Source organism: Cherax quadricarinatus, chromosome 43 (assembly GCF_038502225.1).
Source record: "Cherax quadricarinatus isolate ZL_2023a chromosome 43, ASM3850222v1, whole genome shotgun sequence".
Taxonomy (NCBI): domain Eukaryota; kingdom Metazoa; phylum Arthropoda; class Malacostraca; order Decapoda; family Parastacidae; genus Cherax; species Cherax quadricarinatus.
In genome coordinates, this window is record NC_091334.1 from 19564812 (window position 1) to 19583425 (window position 18614).

General features: G+C 52.4%; 1 long non-coding RNA gene across 1 annotated transcript in view; it reads left to right on the plus strand.

The window, feature by feature from the left end:
- The first annotated feature begins 785 nt into the window (after window positions 1–785).
- Window positions 786–18614, plus strand: part of LOC138853924 (uncharacterized) — a 217418-nt gene continuing 199589 nt past the window's right edge. Inside the window, exon 1 of the long non-coding RNA XR_011393115.1 lies at window positions 786–914. This is a non-coding gene — a long non-coding RNA (uncharacterized lncRNA). The remainder of the gene's footprint in view (window positions 915–18614) is intronic.

Sequence of the window (18614 nt, forward strand, 5' to 3'; positions counted from 1 at the left end):
TGGTGTGGGTCGCATCCTGGGACACTGACCTAATGTGCCCGACATGCTCAGCATAACAAGGGAGTTTCTATATAGTAGTATGTCATTGTTGTCAGCTAGGACTGTAGACCATGTACATGTATTTGTAGTAAATATATATTATTATTATTATTATTATTATTATTATTATTATTATTATTATTATTATTATTATAAGATAGTCAAGACACTTGTGTAACATGTGTGGAGTGTGATGCCACCCAGGAAGGAGAGTAGATATCAAGGACTAGACAGGTGGAGGCAGGAGGGGCGAGGGATAGACAGGTAGAGGCGGGAGAGGTGAGGGATAGACAGGTAGAGGCGGGAGAGGTGAGGGATAGACAAGTGGAGGCGAGAGAGGTGAGGGATAGACAAGTGGAGGCGAGAGAGGTGAGGGATAGACAAGTGGAGATAGGCTAGACAGGAAGGGGAAAAGGATAGACAGGAGGAGGCAGGGAAGACAGTAAAGAGACGGGTGAAGATAAAATGAAGATCGACAGGAGCTAGTGGAAACTGAATAATAGCGACATGATGTATTAGACAGACATGATGTATTAAACAGACATGATATATTAGACATGTATTAGACAGACATGATGTGTTAGACATGATGTATTAGACAGACATGATGGGTCATGTTATCCTGTCAGGAACAAAAATAAATAAGAAAGTGAATATTATAGATTATGCACAATACTGGCAGGTTGATGGATAAGTCAGAGGTGCGACACTTGGGTGTTTTATTGACCAAACGCTTCGTCTGCTCAGCAGGCTTCTTGAGTCCAGTGCGGAGGCGACGAGTGTAGAGGAGACAGGTGAAGTGGAGACTCTGAGGTGTTCAGTCCCGCAGTGTTGACACAAGTTGTGCAGTTCTAGTCTTCATCACTGAAGTAGAGGTGAGGTGGGGTAGTTGGAGATGTTACCACAGGAGGCAGGGCCCACTAGCAGGCCAACTCACCCTTCCTAGGTAGGTCCTTATCAGGTTCAACTCTTCTAACGCTCAGGAACATACCAATAGCTTGTTACCCGGAGTATATCTGGAGGGTGTTTCGGGGGTCAGCGCCCCCTCGGCTCGGTCCACGACCAGGCCTTATGGTGGATCAGAGCCTGATCAATCAGGCTGCTACTTCTGGCCGCATGTAAACCGTTGTAGGATTTACAGCCCGGCTGGTCAGGTACCGACATTAGGTGCCTGTCTTCTGTATTAAGTACCATAGTGGTGGTGTCAGACAAGTATCCTGCGACACCGTCACTGCCGCACCTCATTCCTGCTCCACTATATACAGCGGCATCCAGTAGCCTCTACTCCAGTGATTGGTGCTATGGAAGTCAGCATCTGACGGATTACAGGGACTGAAAGACCACAGGGACTGATGTACTACAGGGACTGAGGGTATATTTTAGTCACCTCTACATTCAACTGAGGAAACACAGTGTGCAGAGAACACGTTTTAAAAGCAAAACTCGGTTTTTATAGTGTTTTTTTTAACATTTGATGAGGTTAGTAAATGCTTAAGAGACGCGCAAGTTTCCCGGTCTCCTAATAGCATGTTCGTGTTTCCCTATATTCTAACTTATCAATAATTACTATGGCATTTGCTTTTTTCGTAAGGTGAAGTCCAGGATCTGTCCTTAATTCACGGTATAGCTTAACATATCTTTGATGACAATTGTGTTGCAGAGATGTCAGCTCAGCTCAGACCAAAGAAAATGGGGAAGCAAAGAAAATAGGGAACTAGAAAAACGTGGAACCAGAGAAACGGGGAACTAGAAAAACGGGGAACCAGAGAAACAGGGAACTTGAGAAAAGGGGAAATAGAGAAACAGGGGACCTGAGAAACGGGGAACTAAAGAAACGGGAACCAAAGAAAAGGTGATCATAGAAACCGGAATCATAGAAAACGGGATGATGTAAATACAAAGTCTGTCCCCCAGCTTAAATCACATAATTATTTTATAACTTATAATTTCAGGTGGCAGTCAAAGTGTACAGAAATATTCTCGACCTTGTTCCAAATAGTTTCAACAAATACAATAAATGTCAGCTCACGTTTTTTCCTGCCTTTTATCTTCCTTGTCTTTGACCTTTCCTCCAGAGATTACCAGAAAAAAAGGCCGATTGTTGTACCTTCGGTATCTTCCTTAAATACCAGATTGTAAATCCGTTTTTATTTACGCCATTTGAGGAGATGAGGGATAATGGTAATAATGGTTCGTGTGTTGACTAGAGAGCGAAATTCAAGCAGGAGTAATCGACTGAAAAAGCCTGCTGTGACGGCGAAAAAATTCGGAATGAAGTTGCCTAGATGTTGTCTATGTGTCTTACCAACCAGGAGTTGTAGAAGGTCGTCCAGGTGACCTCTGGTGCGGCATTCTTGTCAGGTGCTCACTCTGGTACACACGCACATGTACATGCACGCATGTACATACTTGTTATACACACTGGAAGTCTCCATTATATTGTATGTGTATCATATTAGGTCAGTCTACATTATCTTGGGTCAGTCTACATTATCTTGGGTCGGTCTACATTATCTTGGGTCAGTCTACATTATCTTGGGTCGGTCTATATTATCTTGGGTCTGTCTACATTATCTTTACATTATCTTGGGTCCAGTCTACACTTATCTTGGGTCAGTCTACATTATCTTGGGTTCCAGTCTACATTATCTTGGGTCAGTCTACATTATCTTGGGTCCAGTCTACATTATCTTGGGTCCGGTCTACATTATCTTGGGTCGGTCTACATTATCTTGGGTCAGTCTACATTATCTTGGGCCTGGTTTACATTATCTTGGGTCGGTCTACATTATCTTGGGTCGTATTCTACATTATCTTGGGTCGGTCTACATTATCTTGGGTCGGTCTACATTATCTTGGGTCAGTCTACATTATCTTGGGTCGGTCTACATTATCTTGGGTCGGTCTACATTATCTTGGGTCGGTCTACATTATCTTGGGTCGGTCTTCATTATCTTGGGTCGGTCTACATTATCTTGGGTCGGTCTACATTATCTTGGGTCGGTGTACATTATCTTGGGTCGGTCTACATTATCTTGGGTCAGTCTACATTATCTTGGGTCGGTCTACATTATCTTGGGTCGGTCTACATTATCTTGGGTCGGTCTACATTATCTTGGGTCAGTCTACATTATCTTGGGTCGGTCTACATTATCTTGGGTCGGTCTACATTATCTTGGGTCGGTCTACATTATCTTGGGTTACTGTTCATGTGTCAGTCTACACAGTGAGTGCCGCTAAGTACAAGAGTTTAGTGTTGGTACTGGTTGTGACTCCTGGTGTTGGTACTGGTTGTGACTCCTGGTGTTGGTACTGGTTGTGACTCCTGGTGTTGGTACTGTTTGTGACTCCTGGTGTTGGTACTGGTTGTGACTCCTGATGTTGGTACTGGTTGTGACTCCTGGTGTTGGTACTGGTTGTGACTCCTGGTGTTGGTACTGGTTGTGACTCCTGGTGTTGGTACTGGCTTGTGACTCCTGGTGTTGGTACTGGCTTGTGACCCTGGTGCTTGGTACTGGCTTGTGACTCCTTGATGCTTGGTACTGGTTGTGACTCCTGGTGCTTGGTACTGGCTTGTGACTCCCTGGTGTTGGGACTCTTTGTGACTCCTAAAAGTTGGGACCTGGCTGTGACCCCTCCCAGTGCTGGGACTCTGGCTTGTGACTCCTGGTGTTGGTACTGGCTTGTGACCCCGGGTGTTGGGACCTCGGCCTGTGACTCCTGGTGTTGGTACTGGTTGTGACTCCTGGTGTTGGTACTGGTGTGACTCCCTGGTGCTGGTACTGGCCTAGACTCCTGGTGTTGGTACTGGCTGTGACTCCGGTGGTACGGTTGGTGACTGGTGTTGGTACTGGCTGTGACCCTGATGTTGGTACTGGCTTGTGACTCCTGGTGCTGGTACTGGCTGTGACCCTGGTGTTGGTACTGGCCTTGTGACTCTGGTGCTGGTACTTGGTCAGACTCCTGGTGTTGGTACCTGGCTGTGACTCCGGTGTTGGTACTCCGGTTGTGACTCCTGGTGTTGGTACTGGCTGTGACTCCTGATGTTGGTACTGGTTGTGACTCCCTGGTGTTGGTACTGGCAGACTCCTGTTAAGTTGGGACTGGCTGGTTAGACTGGTGCTGGGACCTGGTGTGGACCCCTCCAGTGCTGGGACCTGGCCTGTGACTCCTGGTGTTTGTACTGGTTGTGACTCCTGGTGTTGGGACTCGGTTGTGACTCCTGGTGTTGGTACTGGTTGTGACTCCTGGTGCCTTGGTACTGGTTGTGACCCTGGTGTTGGTACCCGGTTTGTGACTCCTGGTGTTGGTACCTGGCTTGTGGACCCTCGGTGTTGGTACCTGGTTGTGACTCCTGGTGTTGGTACTGGTTGTGGGACTCCCTGGTGCTGGTACTGCCAGACTCCTGGTGCTGGTACCAGTTGTCCTGGGTGTTGGTACTGGTTGTGACTCCTGGTGCTTGGTACTGGTTGTGACTCCTGGTGTTGGTACTGGTTGTGACTCCTGATGTTGGTACTGGTTGTGACCCTTGGCTGTTGGCACTGGTCAGACTCCGGTGTTGGGACTGGTGGTTAGACCCTGGTGTTGGGACTCTGCCTGACTCCCAGTGCTTGGGACCTGGCCTTGTGACTCCTGGTGTTGGTACTGGTTGTGACCCTGGTGCTTGGGACCTCTGGTTGTGACTCCTGGTGCTTGGTGGACTGGTTGTGAATTCCTGGTGTTGGTACTGGTTGCGACTAGGTGTTGGTACTGGTTGGTGACTCCTGGTGTTGGTACTGGCTGTGACTCCTGGTGTTGGTACTGGCTTGTGACTCCTGGTGCTGGTACTGGCCTTGTGACTCCTGGATGCTTGGTACCTGGCTTGTGACTGGTGCTTGGTACTGGCTGTGACCCTGGTGTTGGTACTGGTTGTGACCCTGGTGCTGGTACTGGTTGTGACTCCTGTGGTTGGTATCCGGCTGTGACTCCTGGTGTTGGTACCTGGTTGTGACTCGGTGGTTGGTTGGACTGGTTGTGACTCCTGGTGCTTGGTACTGGTAGACTGGTGTGGTACTGGTTGTGACTCCTGGTGTTGGTACTGGTTGGTGACTCCTGGTGCTGGTACTAGCTGTGTACTCCTGGTGCTGGTACTGGCTGTGACTCCTGGATGCTTGGTACTGGCTGTGACTCCTGGGTGCTTGGTACCTGGTTGTGACTCCCTGGTGTTGGACTGTGCTTGTGACTCCTGGTGCTGGGACTCTGTTGTGACTGGTGCTTGTGATCCTGGTGCTGGTACTGGCTGTGACTCCTGGTGTTGGTACTGGCTGTGACTCCTGGTGTTGGTACTGGTTGTGACTCCTGGTGCTGGTACTCTGGCTTGTGACTGGTGCTGGTACTGGCTGTGACTCCTGGTGTTGGAATGGCTGTGACCCTGGTGCTTGGTACCTGCAGACTCCTGGTAAGTTGGTACTGGCTTGCAGACTCCTGGTGCTGGTACTGGTTGTGACTCCTGGTGCTGGTACTGGCTGTGACTCCTGGTGCTGGTACTGGTTGCGACCCTCCTGGTGTTGGTACTGGCTTGTGACTCCTGGATGCTTGGTACTGGTTGTGACTCCTGGTGTTGGTACTGGCTTGTGACTCCCGGTGTTGGGACCTGGTTGTCCAGACTCCTGGTGCTGGGACTCTGGTTGTGACTCCTAGTGTTGGGACTCTGGTCAGACTCCTGGTGCTGGTACTGGCTGTGACTCCTGGTGTTGGGACTCTGGTGAGACTCCTGGGTGCTGGTACTGGTTGTGACTCCTGGTGTTGGTACTGGTCAGACTCCTGGTGCTTGGTACTGGCTTGTGACTCCCTGGTGTTGGTACTGGCTGTGACTGGTGCTGGTACTGGCCTGACCCTGGTGTTGGTACTGGCTGTGACTCCTGGTGTTGGCACTGGTTGTGACTCCTGGTGCTGGTCACTGGCTGTGACTCCTGGTGTTGCAACTTGGCTTGTGACTCCTGTTGGTACTGGTTGTGACTCCTGGTGTTGGTACTGGCTTGTGACTCCGGTGCTGGTACGGTGGTGACTCCTGGTGCTGGTACTGGCTTGTGACTCCTGTGTTGGTACCGGTTGTGACTCCTGGTGTTGGTACTGGCCTGTGACTCCGGTGTTGGTACTGGCCTTGTGACTCCTGGTGTTGGTACTGCTGTGACTGGATGTTGGACTGGCTGCAGACTCCTGGTGTTGGTACTGGTTGTGACTCCTGGTTGTTGGGACTGTGCTGGACTCCGGTGTTGGGACTCTGGTGCTGACTCCAGTGTTGGACCTGGCTGGTGACTCCCGGGTGGTTGGACCCTGGTGCACCTGGTCGACCCTGGACCTGGCTTGGTGACTCCCCTGGTGCTGGTACTGGTCAGACTCCTGGTGTTGGTACTGGTTGTGACCCTGGTGCTGGTACCTGGTTGTGACTCCTGGTGCTGGTACTAGTTGTGACTCCTGGTGTTGGTACTGGTTGTGACTCCTGGGTGCTTGGTACTGGCCAGACTCCTGGTGCTGGTACTGGCTTGTGACTCCCGGTGTTGGTACTGGCTGTGACTCCTGGTGCTGGTACTGGCTTGTGACTTCCTGGCTGGTTGGCCTGGCTGTGACCCCTGGTTGTTGGTACTGGCCAGACCCTGGTGCTGGTACTGGCTGTGACTCCCGGGATGTTGGTACTGGCCAGACTCCTGGTGTTGGTACTGGCTTGTGACTCCTGGTGCCTTGGCACTGGTTGTGGGACTCCTGGTGTGGGACTCTGTGTTGGACTGGTTGTGGACTACTGGCTGGTGACCCTTCCCAGGTGCTGGGACTCTGGCTGTGACTCTGGTGTTGGTACTGGCCTGGTGACTCCTGGTTGCTGGGACTCTGGCTGTGACTCCTGGTGCTTGGTACTGGTTGTGACTCCTGGTGCTTGGTACCTGGTTGTGGATTCCCTGGTGTTGGTACTGGTTGTGACCCTGGTGCTGGTACTGGCTGTGACCCTGGTGTTGGTACTGGTGTGACCCTGGTGGTGGTTGGCACTCCGGCCAGACTCCTGGTGCTGGTACTGGCTTGTGACTCCTGGTGCTTGGTACTGGCTGTGACTCCTGGTGTTGGTACTGGCTGTGACTCCTGGTGTTGGTACTGGCCTGTGACTGGTGTTGGTACTGGTTGTGACTCCTGGTGTTGGTACTGGTTGTGACCTGTGTTGGTACCTGGTTGTGACTGGTGTTGGTACTGGCTGACCCTGGTGGTACTGGCTTGTGACTCCTGGTGTTGGCACAGGCCAGACCCTGGTGTTGGTACTGGCTGTGACTCCGGTGGTGGTTGTACGGTGTTGGTATTGGTTGTGACTCCTGGTGTTGGTACTGGCTGACCCTGGTGCTTGGTACTCTAGACCCGGTGCCCTGGTACTGGCCTGTGATCCCCGGGTGTTGGTATCTCCGGCTTGTGACCCTGGTTGATTGGTACACTCCAAATAAATGTGACTGGTAAAAGGACTGTTGTGACTCCTGGTGTTGGTACTGGTTGTGACTCCTGGTGTTGGTACTGGCTTGTGACTCCTGGTGTTGGTACTGGTTGTGACTCCTGGTGTGGTACTGGCTGTGACTCCTGGTGCTTGGTACAGGCCAGACCCTCCTGGTGCTTGGTACTGGCTTGTGACTCCTGGTGCTTGGTACTGGCTTGTGACTCCTGGTGTTGGTACTGGCTGTGACTCCTGGTGCTGGTACTGGTTGTGACTCCTGTCGTTGGTACTGGCTGTGACCCTGGTGCTGGTACTGGCTGTGACCCTCCTGGTGTTAGGTACTGGTTAGTGACTCCTGGTGCTGGTACTGGCCTAGACTCCTGGTGTTGGTACTGGCTGTGACTCCTGGTGTTGGTACTGGTTGTGACCCTGGTGGTGTTCAATGGTACCTGGTGTTGGTAACTGGTTAGACTCCTGGTGTTGGTACTGGTTGTGACTCCTGGTGTTGGTACCTGGTTGTGACCCTCCTGGTGTTGGTACTGGCTGTGACCTGTGTTGGTACCTGGCTGTGACTTCCTGGTGCTGGTACTGGTTGTGACCCTGGTGTTACTGGCCTGTGACTGGTGCTTGGTTACTGGCTGTGACTCCTGGTGCTGGTACTGGTTGTGACTCCTGGTGTTGGTACTTGGTTGTGACTGGTGTTGGTATTGGTTGTGACTCCCTGGTGTTGGTACTGGCTGTGACTGGTGCTGGTACTGTTGCACTCCTGGCTGTTGGTACTGGTTAGACTCCTGGTGTTGGTACTGGCTTGTGACTGGTGTTGGTACTGGTTGTGACTCCTGGTGCTTGGTACTGGTTGTAGAACTCCTGGTGTTGGTACTGGCTTGTGACCCTCCTGTGTTGGTACTGGTTGTGACTCCTGGTCGTTGGTACTGGCTGTGACTCCTGGTGCTTGGTACTGGTTGTAGACCCTCCTGGTGCTTGGTACCTGGTTGTGACTGGTGCTTGGTACTGGTTGAGACCTCCCGGTGCTGGTACTGTCAGACCCCTGTGCTTGGTACTGGCTGTGACTCCTGGTGCTTGGTACTGGCTTGTGACTCCTGGTGTTGGTACTGGTTGTGACTCCTGGTGTTGGTACTGCTTCATGACCTCCGGTGCTTGGTACTGGCTGTGACTCCTGGTGCTTGGTACTAGGTTTGTAGACTCCTGGTGTTGGTACTGGCCTTGTGACCCTGGTGCTGGTACTGGTTGTGACTCTGGTGCTTGGTACTGGGTTGTGACTCCTGGGGCTTGTTGGTACTGGCTTGTGACTCCTGGTGTTGGTACTTGTTGTGACTCCTGGTGTTGGTACTTGTTGTGACTCCTGGTGTTGGTACTGGTTGTGACCTGGTGCTGGTACTGGCCTTGTGACTGGTGGTGTTGGACTGGCTGTGACTCCTGGTGTTGGTTAGGTACTGGTTGTGACCCCTGGTGTTGGTACTGGCTAGACTCCTGGTGCTGGTACTGGCTGTGACTCCTGGTGCTTGGTACTGGTAGACTCCAGGTGTTGGTACTGTTGTGACTCCTGGTGCTGGTACTGGCTGTGACTCCTGGTGCCTTGGTACCTGGCTGTGACTCCTGGTGCTGTGGTACTGGTCAGACTCCTGGTGGTTGGTACTGGCTTGTGACTCCTGGTGCTTGGTACTGGTTGTGACTCCTGGTGCTTGGTACTGGCTGTGACTCCTGGTGTTGGTGACTGGCTGTGACTTGGTGTTGGTACTGGCTTGTGACTCCTGGTGTTGGCTGTTGACTCTGGTGCTGGGTACCTGGTTGTGACCCTGGTGCTGGTACTGTGACTCCTGGTGTTGGTACTGGCTGTGACTCCTGGTGCCTTGGTACTGGCCAGACTCGGTGTTGGTACTGCTTGTGACTCCCGGTGTGGTGGTAACTGGCTGTGACCCTCCTGGTGCTGGTACTGGCTTGTGACCCTCCTGGTGCTTGGTAACTTGGTTCAGACTTCCTGGTGTTGGTACTTGGTTGTGACTCTGGTGTTGGTACTGGCTTGTGACTCCTGGTGTTGGTACTGGCTTGTGACTCCTGGTGTTGGTACTGGTTTGTGACTCCTGGTGTTGGTACTGGTTGTGACTCCTGGTGCTTGGTACTGGCTTGTGACCCTCCCGGTGTTGGTACTGGCTGTGACTCCTGGTGCTGGTACTGGTTGTGACTCCTGGTGCTTGGTACTGGTTGTGACGGTGCTGGTACCGGCTTGTACTGGTGTGGTACTCCAGGACCCTGGTGCTGGTACTGTCAGACTCCTGGTGTTGGGACTCTGGCAGACTCCGGGTGGCTGGGACTCTGGCCAGTAGACTCCCAGTGCTGGGACTCTGGCCTGTGACCCTGGTGTTGGCACTGGTTGTGACTCCTGGTGCTTGGGACTCTGGTCAGGACCCTGGTGCTTGGTACTGGCTTGTGACTCCTGGCGTTGGTACTGGCTGTGACTCCTGGTGTTGGGACCTCCTGGTTGTGACTCCTGGTGCTGGGACTCCTGGTGACTCCTAGTGTTGGGACTCTGGTTGTGACTCCTGGTGCTGGTACTGGTTGTGACTCCTGGGTTGGGACCTGGCTGTGACTCCTGGTGTGGTACTGGCAGAGTCCTGGTGTTGGTACTCGGTGACTCCTGGTGTTGGGACTCTGGTGTACTTCTGGTGTTGGGCTGGTAGACTCCCTGGTGTGGGACTCTGGCTGTGACTCCTGGTGTTGGTACTCGGTTGTGACTCCTGGTGCTTGGTACTGGCTTGTGACTCCTGGTGTTGGTACAGGCCAGACTCCCTGGTGCTTGGTCACTGGCTTGTGACTCCTGGTGCTTGGTACCTGGTTCCAGACTCCTGGTGCTTGGTACTGGCTGTGACCCTCCTGGTGCTGGTACTGGCTGTAGACTCCTGGTGCTTGGTACCTGGTTGTGACTCCAAGGTGTTGGGACTCTGGTTGTGGACTCCTGGTGTTGGTACTGGTTGTGACTCCTTGTGTTGGAACTGGTTGTGAATCCTGGTGTTGATACTGGCTTGTGACCCTGGTGTTGGTACCTGGTTGTGACTCCTTGTGTTGGAACTGGTGTTGAATCCTGGTTGTTGATACTGGCTGTGACTCCTGGTGTTGGTACTGGCTGTGACCCTGGTAGTTGGTGGTACCTGGCTTGTGACTCCTGGTGCTTGGTACTGGTTGTGACCCTCCCTGGTGCTTGGTACTGCTTGTGACTCCTGGTGTTGGTACTGGTTGTGACTCCTGGTGTTGGTACTCTGGTTGTGACTCCTGGTGTTGGTACTGGTTGTGACTCCAGGTGTTGGTACTGGTTGTGACTCCTGGTGTTGGTACTCTGGTTGTGACTCCTGGTGTTGGTACTGGTTGTGACTCTTGGTGTTGGTACTGGTTGTGACTCCTGGTGTTGGTACTCTGGTTTGTGACTCCTGGTGTTGTTACAGGTTGTGACTCCTGGTGTTGGTACTCTGGTTGTGACTCCTGGTGTTGGTACTGGTTGTGACTCCTGGTGTTGGTACTGGTTGTGACTCCTGGTGTTGGTACTCTGGTTGTGACTCCTGGTGTTGGTACTGGTTGTGACTCCTGGTGTTGGTACTGGTTGTGACTCCTGGTGTTGGTACTGGTTTTGACTCCTGGTTGGTACTGGTACTGGTGTTGGTACTGGTTGTGACTCCTGGTGTTGGTACTGGTTGTGACTCCTGGTGTTGGTACTGGTTTTGACTCCTGGTGTTGGTACTGGTTGTGACTCCTGGTGTCGGTACTGGTTGTGACTCCTGGTGTTGGTACTGGTTGTGACTCCTGGTGTTGGTACTGGTTGTGACTCCTGGTGTTGGTACAGGTTGTGACTCCTGGTGTTGGTACTGGTTGTGACTCCTGGTGTTGGTACTGGTTGTGACTCCTGGTGTTGGTACTGGTTGTGACTCCTGGTGTTGGTACTGGTTGTGACTCCTGGTGTTGGTACTGGTTGTGAATCCTGGTGTTGGTACTGGTTGTGACTCCTGGTGTTGGTACTGGTTGGTTGGTGTGACTCCTGGTGTTGGTACAGGTTGTGACTCCTGGTGTTGGTACTGGTTGTGACTCCTGGTGTTGGTACAGGTTGTGACTCCTGGTGTTGGGACTGGTTGTGACTCCTGGTGTTGGTACTCTGGTTGTGACTCCTGGTGTTGGTACTGGTTGTGACTCCTGGTGTTGGTACTGGTTGTGACTCCTGGTGTAGGTACTGGTTGTGACTCCTGGTGTTGGTACTGGTTGTGACTCCTGGTGTTGGTACTGGTTGTGACTCCAGGTGTTGGGACTGGTTGTGACTCCTGGTGTTGGTACTGGTTGTGACTCCTGGTGTTGGTACTGGTTGTGACTCCTGATGTTGGTACTGGTTGTGACTCCTGGTGTTGGTACTGGTTGTGACTCCTGGTGTTGGTACTGGTTGTGACTCCTGGTGTTGGTACTGGTTGTGACTCCAGGTGTTGGTACTGGTTGTGACTCCTGGTGTTGGTACTGGTTGTGACTCCAGGTGTTGGTACTGGTTGTGACTCCTGGTGTTGGTACTGGTTGTGACTCCTGGTGTTGGTATTGGTTGTGACTCCTGGTGTTGGTACTGGTTGTGACTCCTGGTGTTGGTACTGGTTGTGACTCCTGGTGTTGGTACTGGTTGTAACTCCTGGTGTTGGTACTGGTTGTGACTCCTGGTGTTGGTACTCTGGTTGTGGCTCCTGGGGTTGGTACTGGTTGTGACTCCTGGGGTTGGTACTGGTTGTGACTCCTTGTGTTGGGACTGGTTGTGACTCCTGGTGTTGGTACTGGTTGTGACTCCTTGTATTGGTACTGGTTGTGACTCCTGGTGTTGGTACTGGTTGTGACTCCTGGTGTTCGTACTGGTTGTGACTCCTGGTGTTGGTACTGGTTGTGACTCCTGGTGTTGGTACTGGTTGTGACTCCTGGTGTTGGTACTGGTTGTGACTCCTGGTGTTGGTACTGGTTGTGACTCCTGGTGTTGGTACAGGTTGTGACTCCTGGTGTTGGTACTGGTTGTGACTCCTTGTGTTGGTACTGGTTGTGACTCCTGGTGTTGGTACTGGTTGTGACTCCTAGTGTTGGTACTGGTTGTGACTCCTGGTGTTGGTACAGGTTGTGACTCCTGGTGTTGGTACTGGTTGTGACTCCTTGTGTTGGTACTGGTTGTGACTCCTGGTGTTGGTACTGGTTGTGACTCCTGGTGTTGGTACTGGTTGTGACTCCTGGTGTTGGTACTGGTTGTGACTCCTGGTGTTGGTACTGGTTGTGACTCCAGGTGTTGGGACTGGTTGTGACTCCTGGTGTTGGTACAGGTTGTGACTCCTGGTGTTGGTACTGGTTGTGACTCCTGGTGTTGGTACTCTGGTTGTGACTCCTGGTGTTGGAACTGGTTGTGAATCCTGGTGTTGATACTGGTTGTGACTCCTGGTGTTGGTACTGGTTGTGACTCCTGGTGTTGGTACTCTGGTTGTGACTCCTGGTGTTGGTACTGGTTGTGACTCCTGGTGTTGGTACTCTGCTTGTGACTCCTGGTGTTGGTACTGGTTGTGACTCCTGGTGTTGGTACTCTGGTTGTGACTCCTGGTGTTGGTACTGGTTGTGACTCCTGGTGTTGGTACTGGTTGTGACTCCTGGTGTTGGTACTGGTTGTGACTCCTGGTGTTGGTACTGGTTGTGACTCCTGGTGTTGGTACTGGTTGTGACTCCTGGTGTTGGTACTCTGGTTGTGACTCCTGGTGTTGGTACAGGTTGTGACTTCTGGTGTTGGTACTCTGGTTGTGACTCCTGGTGTTGGTACTGGTTGTGACTCCTGGTGTTGGTACTGGTTGTGACTCCTGGTGTTGGTACTCTGGTTGTGACTCCTGGTGTTGGTACTGGTTGTGACTCCTGGTGTTGGTACTGGTTGTGACTCCTGGTGTTGGTACTCTGGTTGTGACTCCTGGTGTTGGTACTGGTTGTGACTCCTGGTGTTGGTACTGGTTGTGACTCCTGGTGTTGGTACTGGTTGTGACTCCTGGTGTTGGTACTGGTTGTGACTCCTGGTGTCGGTACTGGTTGTGACTCCTGGTGTTGGTACTGGTTGTGACTCCTGGTGTTGGTACTGGTTGTGACTCCTGGTGTTGGTACAGGTTGTGACTCCTGGTGTTGGTACTGGTTGTGACTCCTGGTGTTGGTACTGGTTGTGACTCCTGGTGTTGGTACTGGTTGTGACTCCTGGTGTTGGTACTGGTTGTGACTCCTGGTGTTGGTACTGGTTGTGAATCCTGGTGTTGGTACTGGTTGTGACTCCTGGTGTTGGTACTGGTTGTGACTCCTGGTGTTGGTACTGGTTGTGACTCCTGGTGTTGGTACAGGTTGTGACTCCTGGTGTTGGTACTGGTTGTGACTCCTGGTGTTGGTACAGGTTGTGACTCCTGGTGTTGGGACTGGTTGTGACTCCTGGTGTTGGTACTCTGGTTGTGACTCCTGGTGTTGGTACTGGTTGTGACTCCTGGTGTTGGTACTGGTTGTGACTCCTGGTGTAGGTACTGGTTGTGACTCCTGGTGTTGGTACTGGTTGTGACTCCTGGTGTTGGTACTGGTTGTGACTCCAGGTGTTGGGACTGGTTGTGACTCCTGGTGTTGGTACTGGTTGTGACTCCTGGTGTTGGTACTGGTTGTGACTCCTGATGTTGGTACTGGTTGTGACTCCTGGTGTTGGTACTGGTTGTGACTCCTGGTGTTGGTACTGGTTGTGACTCCTGGTGTTGGTACTGGTTGTGACTCCAGGTGTTGGTCTGGTTGTGACTCCTGGTGTTGGTACTGGTTGTGACTCCAGGTGTTGGTACTGGTTGTGACTCCTGGTGTTGGTACTGGTTGTGACTCCTGGTGTTGGTACTGGTTGTGACTCCTGGTGTTGGTACTGGTTGTGACTCCTGGTGTTGGTACTGGTTGTGACTCCTGGTGTTGGTACTGGTTGTAACTCCTGGTGTTGGTACTGGTGTGACTCCTGGTGTTGGTACTCTGGTTGTGGCTCCTGGGGTTGGTACTGGTTGTGACTCCTGGGGTTGGTACTGGTTGTGACTCCTTGTGTTGGGACTGGTTGTGACTCCTGGTGTTGGTACTGGTTGTGACTCCTGGTGTTGGTACTGGTTGTGACTCCTGGTGTTGGTACTGGTTGTGACTCCTGGTGTTGGTACTGGTTGTGACTCCTGGTGTTGGTACTGGTTGTGACTCCTGGTGTTGGTACTGGTTGTGACTCCTGGTGTTGGTACTGGTTGTGACTCCTGGTGTTGGTACTGGTTGTGACTCCTGGTGTTAGTACTGGTTGTGACTCCTGGTGTTGGTACTGGTTGTGACTCCTGGTGTTGGTACAGGTTGTGACTCCTGGTGTTGGTACTGGTTGTGACTCCTGGTGTTGGTACTGGTTGTGACTCCTGGTGTTGGTACTGGTTGTGACTCCTGGTGTTGGTACTGGTTGTGACTCCTGGTGTTGGTACTGGTTGTGACTCCTGATGTTGGTACTGGTTGTGACTCCTGGTGTTGGTACTGGTTGTGACTCCTGGTGTTGGTACTGGTTGTGACTCCAGGTGTTGGTACTGGTTGTGACTCCTGGTGTTGGTACTCTGGTTGTGACTCCTGGTGTTGGTACTGGTTGTGACTCCTGGTGTTGGTACTGGTTGTGACTCCTGGTGTTGGTACTGGTTGTGACTCCTGGTGTTGGTACTGGTTGTGACTCCTGGTGTTGGTACTGGTTGTGACTCCTGATGTTGGTACTGGTTGTGACTCCTGGTGTTGGTACTGGTTGTGACTCCTGGTGTTGGTACTGGTTGTGACTCCTGGTGTTGGTACTCTGGTTGTGACTCCTGGTGTTGGTACTGGTTGTGACTCCTGGTGTTGGTACTGGTTGTGACTCCTGGTGTTGGTACTGGTTGTGACTCCTGGTGTTGGTACTGGTTGTGACTCCTGGTGTTGGTACTGGTTGTGACTCCTGGTGTTGGTACTCGTTGTGACTCCTGGTGTTGGTACTGGTTGTGACTCCTGGTGTTGGTACTGGTTGTGACTCCTGGTGTTGGTACTGGTTGTGACTCCTGGTGTTGGGACTCTGGTTGTGACTCCTGGTGTTGGGACTCTGGTTGTGACTCCTAGTGTTGGGACTCTGGTTGTGACTCCTGGTGTTGGGACTCTGGTTGTGACTCCTGGTGTTGGGACTCTGGTTGTGACTCCTGGTGTTGGGACTCTGGTTGTGACTCCTGGTGTTGGGACTCTGGTTGTGACTCCTGGTGTTGGGACTCTGGTTGTGACTCCTGGTGTTGGGACTCTACTTGTGACTCCTGGTGTTGGGACTCTGGTTGTGACTCCTGGTGTTGGGACTCTGGTTGTGACTCCTGGTGTTGGTACTGGTTGTGACTCCTGGTGTTGGTACTGGTTGTGACTCCTGGTGTTGGTACTGGTTGTGACTCCTGGTGTTGGGACTCTGGTTGTGACTCCTGGTGTTGGGACTCTGGTTGTGACTCCTAGTGTTGGGACTCTGGTTGTGACTCCTGGTGTTGGGACTCTGGTTGTGACTCCTGGTGTTGGGACTCTGGTTGTGACTCCTGGTGTTGGGACTCTGGTTGTGACTCCTGGTGTTGGGACTCTGGTTGTGACTCCTGGTGTTGGGACTCTGGTTGTGACTCCTGGTGTTGGGACTCTGGTTGTGACTCCTGGTGTTGGGACTCTGGTTGTGACTCCTGGTGTTGGGACTCTGGTTGTGACTCCTGGTGTTGGGACTCTGGTTGTGACTCCTGGTGTTGGGACTTTGGTTGTGACTCCTGGTGTTGGGACTCTGGTTGTGACTCCTGGTGTTGGGACTGGTTGTGACTCCTGGTGTTGGTACTGGTTGTGACTCCTGGTGTTGGGACTCTGGTTGTGACTCCTGGGGTTGGTACTGGTTGTAACTCCTGGTGTTGGTACTGGTTGTGACTCCTGGTGTTGGTACTGGTTGTGACTCCTGGTGTTGGGACTCTGGTTGTGATTCCTGGTGTTGGGACTCTGGTTGTGACTCCTGGTGTTGGGACTCTGGTTGTGACTCCTGGTGTTGGTACTGGTTGTGACTCCTGATGTTGGTACTGGTTGTGACTCCTGGTGTTGGTACTGGTTGTGACTCCTGGTGTTGGGACTCTGGTTGTGACTCCTGGTGTTGGGACTCTGGTTGTGACTCCTGGTGTTGGTACTGGTTGTGACTCCTGGTGTTGGGACTCTGGTTGTGACTCCTGGTGTTGGTACTGGTTGTGACTCCTGGTGTTGGTACTGGTTGTGACTCCTGGTGTTGGGACTCAGGTTGTGACTCCTGGTGTTGGTACTGGTTGTGACTCCTGGTGTTGGGACTCTGGTTGTGACTCCTGGTGTTGGTACTCTGGTTGTGACTCCTGGTGTTGGTACTGGTTGTGACTCCTGGTGTTGGTACTCTGGTTGTGACTCCTGGTGTTGGTACTGGTTGTGACTCCTGGTGTTGGTACTGGTTGTGACTCCTGGTGTTGGGACTCTGGTTGTGACTCCTGGTGTTGGTACTGGTTGTGACTCCTGGTGTTGGGACTCTGGTTGTGACTCCTGGTGTTGGTACTCTGGTTGTGACTCCTGGTGTTGGTACTGGTTGTGACTCCTGGTGTTGGTACTGGTTGTGACTCCTGGTGTTGGGACTCTGGTTGTGACTCCTGGTGTTGGTACTGGTTGTGACTCCTGGTGTTGGGACTCTGGTTGTGACTCCTGGTGTTGGTACTCTGGTTGTGACTCCTGGTGTTGGTACTGGTTGTGACTCCTGATGTTGGTACTGGTTGTGACTCCTGGTGTTGGTACTGGTTGTGACTCCTGGTGTTGGTACTGGTTGTGACTCCTGGTGTTGGTACTGGTTGTGACTCCTGGTGTTGGTACTGGTTGTGACTCCTGGTGTTGGTACTGGTTGTGACTCCTGATGTTGGTACTGGTTGTGACTCCTGGTGTTGGTACTGGTTGTGACTCCTGGTGTTGGTACTGGTTGTGACTCCTGGTGTTGGTACTGGTTGTGACTCCTGGTGTTGGTACTCTGGTTGTAACTCCTGGTGTTGGGACTGGTTGTGACTCCTGGTGTTGGGACTCTGGTTGTGACTCCTAGTGTTGGGACTCTGGTTGTGACTCCTGGTGTTGGGACTCTGGTTGTGACTCCTGGTGTTGGGACTCTGGTTGTGACTCCTGGTGTTGGTACTGGTTGTGACTCCTGGTGTTGGGACTCTGGTTGTGACTCCTGGTGTTGGGACTGGTTGTGACTCCTGGTGTTGGTACTCTGATTGTGACTCCTGGTGTTGGGACTCTGGTTGTGACTCCTGGTGTTGGGACTCTTGTTGTGACTTCTGGTGTTGGGACTCTGGTTGTGACTCTTGGTGTTGGGGCTGGTTGTGACTCCTGGTGTTGGGACTCTGGTTGTGACTCCTGGTGTTGGGACTCTGGTTGTGACTCCTGGTGTTGGGACTCTGGTTGTGACTCCTGGTGTTGGGACTCTGGTTGTGACTCCTGGTGTTGGTACTGGTTGTGACTCCTGGTGTTGGTACTCTGGTTGTGACTCCTGGTGTTGGGACTCTGGTTGTGACTCCTGGTGTTGGTACTCTGGTTGTGACTCCTGGTGTTGGGACTCTGGTTGTGACTCCTGGTGTTGGGACTCTGGTTGTGACTCCTGGTGTTGGGACTCTGGTTGTGACTCCTGGTGTTGGGACTCTGGTTGTCTGACTCCTGGTGTTGGGACTCTGGTTGTGACTCCTAGTGTTGGGACTCTGGTTGTGACTCCTGGTGTTGGTACTGGTTGTGACTCCTGGTGTTGGGACTCTGGTTGTGACTCCTGGTGTTGGTACTGGTTGTGACTCCTGGTGTTGGTACTGGTTGTGACTCCTGGTGTTGGGACTCTGGTTGTGACTCCTGGTGTTGGGACTCTGGTTGTGACTCCTGGTGTTGGGACTCTGGTTGTGACTCCTGGTGTTGGGACTCTGGTTGTGACTCCTGGTGTTGGGACTCTGGTTGTGACTCCTGGTGTTGGTACTGGTTGTGACTCCTGGTGTTGGGACTCTGGTTGTGACTCCTGGTGTTGGGACTCTGGTTGTGACTCCTAGTGTTGGGA